The sequence below is a fragment of the Fragaria vesca genome, linkage group LG2 (assembly GCF_000184155.1).
Source record: "Fragaria vesca subsp. vesca linkage group LG2, FraVesHawaii_1.0, whole genome shotgun sequence".
NCBI classification, from domain to species: domain Eukaryota; kingdom Viridiplantae; phylum Streptophyta; class Magnoliopsida; order Rosales; family Rosaceae; genus Fragaria; species Fragaria vesca.
Window position 1 is genome coordinate 31,829,429 of NC_020492.1, and position 8,221 is coordinate 31,837,649.

Here is an 8,221-nt window from a genome sequence, read left to right on the forward strand (position 1 = left end):
AGAGAGAGAGAGAGGAGATAAATAATAAGATTAGGGGTAAAAATGTATTTTTGTTAAGAAATATTGGAATGGGCTAAGCAAAATGTTTTTCATTGACTTGGGATATGAAAACCCTATTTTTGTGCATTTGGGCATTTTCCCAAAACCAAATACAGTATGGACAGGGTTTAATTTTCTATAAGTATGATCATTATCAAACCAAAGTAATGAAATTCCTCGAATCTTACACATATTCCCTTAACAACCCCACCGAAAAAAATACCATAGTAGAAACCACTCTTTGATAGAAAAGCTCGCCGACATGAACAACACACAATGACACAAATAAGAAAAAGAGTACAAATATGAAATATCTAAAAGAAAAGAAACCGGTCCAAATGACACCAAGAACGGATTTAGTTAGGTAGGTCGAAAATAAGTACTCCATACGAAATGGTGAGACTGGTTTCACAACTGGAAAATAGCACTTAGGAGAAAGAATTAAAAAATTCTGTCTCCTAAGTGGTAATTAAACGATAAAATTTTCTACTTAGGAGACGGAATTCCATTCTGTCGCTAAAGTACTACTTAGGAGACATAATATTTTTATTTAGACGACAGCATTTTAAAAAAATTAAAATTAAATTTTTTTTATGAATCACTTAAGAGACGGAACCAGATTCCGTAGCCTAAGTAGAACTTAGGAGACAAAAATGTTTACTTAGGAGATGAAACGTTTTATATAAAAAAAGAAAAAAAAAAAGAGAAATTTTATTAACACATTCCTAATTACTAGATACACATCCCATACTTAATAAATCACCTATTAACTTTATTGTTTTAACATTTTACTACATACACATACCCAAACTTCCTACAATACCCTCATTTAAAATACACAACTTATTCACTAAATACACATATTTTTCTAGATCTGCTACTCAATTATTCAAAAAAAAAAATCACACTAGTGTGATTTTTCTCGAAAGGTTTCATCTTTCCTCATAGTAAAATCTAAATTTCTAACTTCAAATTGTACTATCTAATCAAATAACAAACCCTAAAATCTAAATTTTGTAGTAGATCAAACTTAATCAAAGACAGAGAAGTCATACCTCGCTGAGGGGTTGAGAAATACCATTATAATCCATTACGTTGCCTTCAGTTTTTACTTGAAACTATGATTGTTCATAATAAACATCGGTAGTTATTTTTGATTAGCGCTTAGTATCTTCACGCACGTTGTTCTCAAAGAAGATAAGAAAACTCTTAAGTGGAATATTTTATGGGTGCCACTTGTGTGCCTTAAGGTATGGATACCCAACTAATTTTGACTTGCTATAGCAGGTTAAAGCAAACTAACATCGTTAACTCTCCGTTAAGTCTCTCTATATCTACAATTTTAATTAGAAATATCTACCATTCAGATGAACAAAATCACATAAAAGTAGACTTTCTGGAAATCAAAATGATTTTTGAGACTGTCTACAACTATCATAAGAATACTACTGTCATGAAAAAAATCATAGAAAATGTTGCAAGTCGAAAGACACATTTAACATAAGACACATCTACTGTTTTCATTAGAAAAGTAGACTTTCTAGAAATCAAAATTGTTCTTAAGATTGAATCAACCCAAGGTGAAATTTGCAACTCTACATTTAATATAAGACACATCTACTATTTTCATTACAAATTTTTACCATTAACATAAGCGAAATCAAAGAAAAGTAGACTTTTTAGAAATCAAAATTGTGATTGAGATTGAACCAACCGAAGGTTTTTTTATTTTTATTTTTTTTATTCTCAAAAAAAACCAACCGAAGGTAAAATTTTCAAGTCTACATTTAACATAATACACATCTATTATTTTCATTAGAAATTTCTACCATTAACATAAGCGAAATCAAAGAAAAGTAGACTTTCTGGAAATTAAAATTGTTCTTGAGATTGAAGCAGCCCAAGGTAAAAGATGCAAAGTCTACATTTAACATAAGACACAACTACTTTTTTCATAAAAACTATCTACTAGTAACATAAGAGAAATCAAAGAAAAGTAGATTTTCTGGAAATCAAAATTGTTCTTAAGATTGAAGCAACCCAAGGTAAAAGATGTAAAGTCTACATTTAACATAAGACACAACTATTTTTTCATAAGAAATGTCTACTAGTAACATAAAAGATATAAAAAAAAAAAAACATAAGTTGGAAATCAAAATTGTTCTTGAGATTGAATCAACCCAAGGTAAAGGATACAAAGTCTACATTTAACATAAGACACATCTACTATTTTTATAAGAAATGTCTACCATTAACATAAGAGAAATCAAAGAAAAAGTAGACTTTCTGGAAATCAAAATTGTTCTTGAGATTGAATCAATAATGGAAGGTGAAAGTTTCAAAGTCTACATTTAACATAACACACGTCTATTATTTTTATTAGAAATGTCTACCATTAACATAAGCCAAATCAAAGAAAAGCAGACTTTCTGGAAATCAAAATTGTTCTTGAGATTGAATTAACCCATGGTAAAAGATAGAAAGTCTACATTTAACATAACACACATCTACTATTTTCATTAGAAATATCTACAGTTAACATAAGCTAAATCAAAGCAAAGTAGATTTTGTGGAAATCAAAATTGTTCTTGAGATTGAATCAATAATGAGAAATGTTAAGACATGTGAAATTGTTCATTAGAAATTGCTCTTGCAAAGTTTACATTTAATATAAGACACAACTACTATTTTCATGAGAAATATCTGCCATTTAGATAAGCAAAATCACAAAAAAGTAGACTTTCTGGAAATCAAAACTGTTCTTGAGATTGAATCAATAATAGAAGGTGAAAGTTGCAAAGTCTACATTTAACATAAGACACAACTACTATTTTCATGAGAAATATCTACCATTTAGATGAGAAAAATCACATAAATGTAGACTTTCTGGAAATAAAAATGGTTCATAAGATTGAATCAATTACTGAAGGTGAAAGTTGCAAAGTTTACATTTAACATAAGACACAACTACTCTTTTTAAGAGAAATGTCTACCATTTAGATGAGCAAAATCATAAAAAAGTAGACTTTCTGGAAATCAAAATTGTTCTTGAGATTGAATTAATAATGGAAGGTGAAAGTTGCAAAGTTTACATTTAACATAAGACACAACTATTATTTTCATGAGAAATATCTACCATTTAGATGAGAAAAATCACATAAATGTAGACTTTCTGGAAATAAAAATGGTTCTTAAGATTGAACCAACCAAATGTAAAATTTGCAAGTCTACATTTAAGATAAGACACAATTACTATTTTCATGAGAAATGTCGACCTTTTAGATGAGCACAACCACAAAAAAGTAGACTTTCTGGAAATCAAAATTGTTCTTGAGATTGAATCACACTACCAGGACAAACACTTTAGCCGATGAAAAATTTTCGTCGGCTTGTTAGCTTAATTAGTCGGCTAAGATTTCGTCGGGAAAAGGTCGTATGTGATGAATTTACCCGACGAAAAAAAAATTCGTCGGCTATAGTCCCGCAGTTAAGCCGACGAAAAACATGTCGTCGGTCTTTTTCCTAAACTTTAGCCGACGAAACAATTAAGATATTCGTCGGCTAAAGTCTATAATAAAAAATTTTTTCCCAGACTATAGCCGACGAAATATAGTATGTTTCGTCGGCTCAACTTTATAAAAAAATTTAAAAAAATAACTATAGCCGACGAAATATAGTCTGTTTCGTCGGCTAAACCTTATAAAAAATTTTTAAAAATAACTATAGCCGATGAAATATAGTCTGTTTCATCGGCTAAACCTTATAAAAAAAATTTTAAAAATAACTATAGCCGACGAAATATGCCATAATTCTTCGGCTAAACCTTATAAAAAAATTTAAAAATATTATAGCCGACGAATAAATCTTTAAATATCGTCGGCTAAAGTTGCTGATTTTTGAAAAAAAAAACTGCAAAAACTTTCGGCCACATCCAATCACCACCAAAATTTGATAGAATCTTCCTCTCAACATTTCGAACAACTTTCTAGAAGTCGAAGCCCAATTCTAAGCATAAACAGGTCAATCGAATCAAAATATAAAAATCCCCAATTTTAAACCCTAAAAACTTTAAATCTTCGATTCTCCTCACACACACCGAATCGAGCTACCAAATTCTAGGGGAATGTAGTACTAATCAAACTCAACTTATCTATATATAGAACTCACCAAATGGTGACCTGAGGAAGGAGAAATTCGATCGACACCGAATCCGAACCGGCGGAGTTTTGGAGCTCGATTTATCTCTCACGGCGACGCCACTCGATGCACCACCTGTCCAGCAATGAAGTAGAGACGACGGCGAAGCTTTTGGGACAAGTGTGGTGGTCTCCGGTGGCTTGACGGCGGAGCTAGGCCGAGAAAAAAATCTGGCAGGCGAAATAGACTTCTTACCATCCACCTTCGGTAAAACTCCTATATAAATAACTTTAGCCGACGAAATTCTTTATTTTCGTCGGCTAAACTCTTTTGAAACTTTTGAAAATTTTGAAAAATTTTGGTTAGACCGCCAAAAAAATTTTGAAAATTTTTCGACTTTAGCCGACGACTTTTCATATATTTTCGTCGGCTAAAGTCTTTTGAAAATTTTCCTCCAAATTTGGTTTACCGCCCAAAAATTTTTGACCTTAGCCGACGACTTTTTTAATATCTCGTCGGCTAAAGTCTATAAATTCACGAAAACGCTCATATCTCCCTCTATATTACGTAGTTTGGTCAAACCTTCCACACGAAAAACTTTCACGTAGATGAGACACAACCGCCTATATAAAAATTTTGAGACATTTGCCTTCCGACGATAGGGCTCCCCATAGGGAATAATAACGGTAAATAGGGTTGACCGCTACTATCGGCACCGAGACTTTACCCGATTTACGTGATTTTTGAACCATAGCCGTATTTCACCATTCTGAACACATCTTATTTCACGAGATTTTTGATAATTTAGCATCCTATAAAGAGTTGGTTCACAAAGTTGTATAACCAACTAAACAAGTTATACAACATTAGTAGACACGTTGTGATTCCGATGACTAAAGGAGTTGAAGGAACCGCATACAGTTGTGTCCATCTTGGAGGTCAGCGAGTATGCATTCTTCTGAATGAAAACTCTTCATGTACTCACTTTCAATTATTCTTATTCAAAATCTGCAGCTAGTCCTCCTCTTCCTAATAGTGATTCAGAAATTTTAACTTGCGAATCAATTTGTGGATCATTCTCTGTCCAAACCCTGCTGGGTCTTCGCCTATTAGAGTACAACACTAGTCAGCTTTAGGATATGTGTGTGCTCAACATGGGTGGATGCTTTGTGCTGTAACTCCATCACTCTCTGTAAGCACAGATTCAACCAAAAAAAAAAAAAAAAAAAACTGGGTTAAGTAGCATTGTTTTTCATACCAATAAAATGCAGGTGAAAAAAACATGCTTTTGAATTTGAATTGATGGTCAAATTGATTGATGAGTATATTGATGATACGAATTACTCAAGTGATACTAGGCGGATACTACTAATAGCGGAATTATCAATAGTACTGAAACACACAAGGAATGTAGGTTCGAAGTGCAAAGGTACAATGATTATTGTCTAATGTCTTCTCTCACAATAACTCTCTAAACAGATATCTCTCTAACTGTTTCGCTCTCTTGTCTAAACATATCTTGTCTCTGTTTCACTCTCTCCCGTCCTAGAACTATGCTAAGACCTCTATTTATAGAGTTGATAACTCTATAAATCCTTATCTAACTTGGAAACTACTCCTTAACTAAGTTATACAACTATTCCAAACTAAGTTGGAAAACTATTCCCCTAACAAGCTAGAAAAGCTATTTCCTTAACTAACTTGGAGAAGGAATCGGCTAATCCCTAAAAGACTAGGATACACCCGTATCAATTGAGGTCTTGTAAAAAATTGGCTAAAGTTTTCTTGACATATGTAATTTGTTCGAATAGTCTGACAAACTATTGAAATACGACTTACTTTCTAATTTAGAAGTTCTGATTTTTACTGCATACATGGATGAAACCAGGATTTGTACATAGGGGGTCCAAGACAAAACTAAAAATATAATGAAACAAAACTAAAAATTTCTCAAATTCTTCTTTACACTGCGACTATGGCAAGCAAAATTTTTATATATGTTTTCCTTCAACCTTTATAATGTAAGAGGAAAACCTCAAATCTATAATATTAACCATAGCCCTAATTAACAAGTTTAACAATGTTGAGTGCGGTAAAGATCAAAATTCATTATATAGGATTGAATCTCGGTACATAAATGAATTTTGTAATGAGATACTAATGTTCTAAACTTCTAATTAGCCAAAATAATAAGGGAAAATGTCCATTTAGTATTAATTCAAACCCCTTATTTCCTATTCCAATGATAATCTTTTGCATTAGCCCATTCCAATATAAGGTAACCATTTTTATGTCCAAATACACAAATCTTTACGCTCAAATGCACAAATCTTTACTAAAGTCTTAACAAACCATTTTATTTTAAGACTATTTTGCCCCCACCTCTTCAACATGAAAAGACTTGGCCGGAACCTCGAACTCCGGTCACCGGCCGTCGGACTCCGGTCATCGGCCGTCGGACACCAGACTCCGGTCACCGACCGCCGGATTCCGGTCACCGGATTTTCCCCTGTAACCAGTTACTGACCCCCAATAATCAGTTACTGACTAGTTAATGACCCATAATAACCAGTTATTAACCCCCAGTAACCAGTTATTGATTAATTACTGACACCTAGTAACCAGTTACTGACCCCCAATAACTTTTAGTTTTCAGTTACTGACACTTAGTAATCACTTAGTTTTCAGTCACTGACACCCAGTAATCACTTAGTTTTCAGTCACTGACACCCGATAATCACTTAGTTTTCAGTTACTGACACCCAGTAATCACCCAATAATCACTTATTGACTCCCAATAATCAGGTTACAAACCTCAAATAATAACTTATTGGCCCCAATAATCACTTATCAATCCTTAATAATCACTTATCAATCCTAATATTCAAATGTAAGGATAAAAAATAAAAAATAAAAAACTAACAGAGTAGATACAGAGCGGATCAGAGAATCACATTGATGATAATCAGCTATGACACGACCCACCCCAAATTTCACCCTGAAACCCGGAGTAAGTCGTGCGGGGACCACCTCCAAGGAAAATTTACTGAAAAGATTAAGAAAATCTCTCTTGCAGATGGACAACCCTAACTCGAAAATTCCAAATTACACTCTTAATTTAGCATTTCCAAACATCACATAATTATCCTTCAGAAATTCTACACATAATATACAATAATCCCAAAATATTCAGAGCTACTAAACACTAGCGGAAGCAAGAAAACACAAGTAGGTTGAACAGGTAACCAACTGACGAAAACTGGCAGAAATGCGGGTGACTATGCCTCGCCTCCTACTAGATCCAACCCGAACTCTGCAGACTGGGCAATTTAAAACGAAGGGCCCAGGGGAAAACATTTAATAACGTTAGAGTGAGTGGACAAAAATAAAATAATAAATAAAATATTTATGTTTCCCCAAATTAATTTCTAAGAAAAAATCGAATGCATGCCGCAAGCGATAAAACTTTTATCTCATAAAATATCGAGCCTCTCAGACTCTATAATATATGTATGTATTTACACTCGTCCATACTCCCTATATAAATTCATGGGTCTATATAGGGCTACTACGCTCGCGTCCAACGCTCACGTCACGCCTTAATGCGGTGCTACACTACGCCATCAAGGTGGACAGACGGGTATATAAATATGTGTTCATACCCCCTATATGAATTAAACACTCAAATAGGGCTACTACGTTTATGTCCAACGCTCACGTCACACCATAATGCGGCTATATGCTACGCCATTAAGGTGGACAGACACATATGGTTAGCTAGCATTTATATACATACTCTCTCATAAATACATATTTATATCCACCGAAAATCCCATTTTCGGTGGATATAACTCTCCAAGAGAAAATAAAAATCGTCAAATTAAAATGACGTTAAAATATTCCGCAACATTAATTGTTCAACCATGAACTATAGCATGCATTTATTTAAAATAAACGTCCACTCACAAATTAGGCCTAAGCCTGATGTCGATCTGGGGCCTCGTCTACTTGAGCCTCCTCACGTCCTGTTCCAAATATAATATTA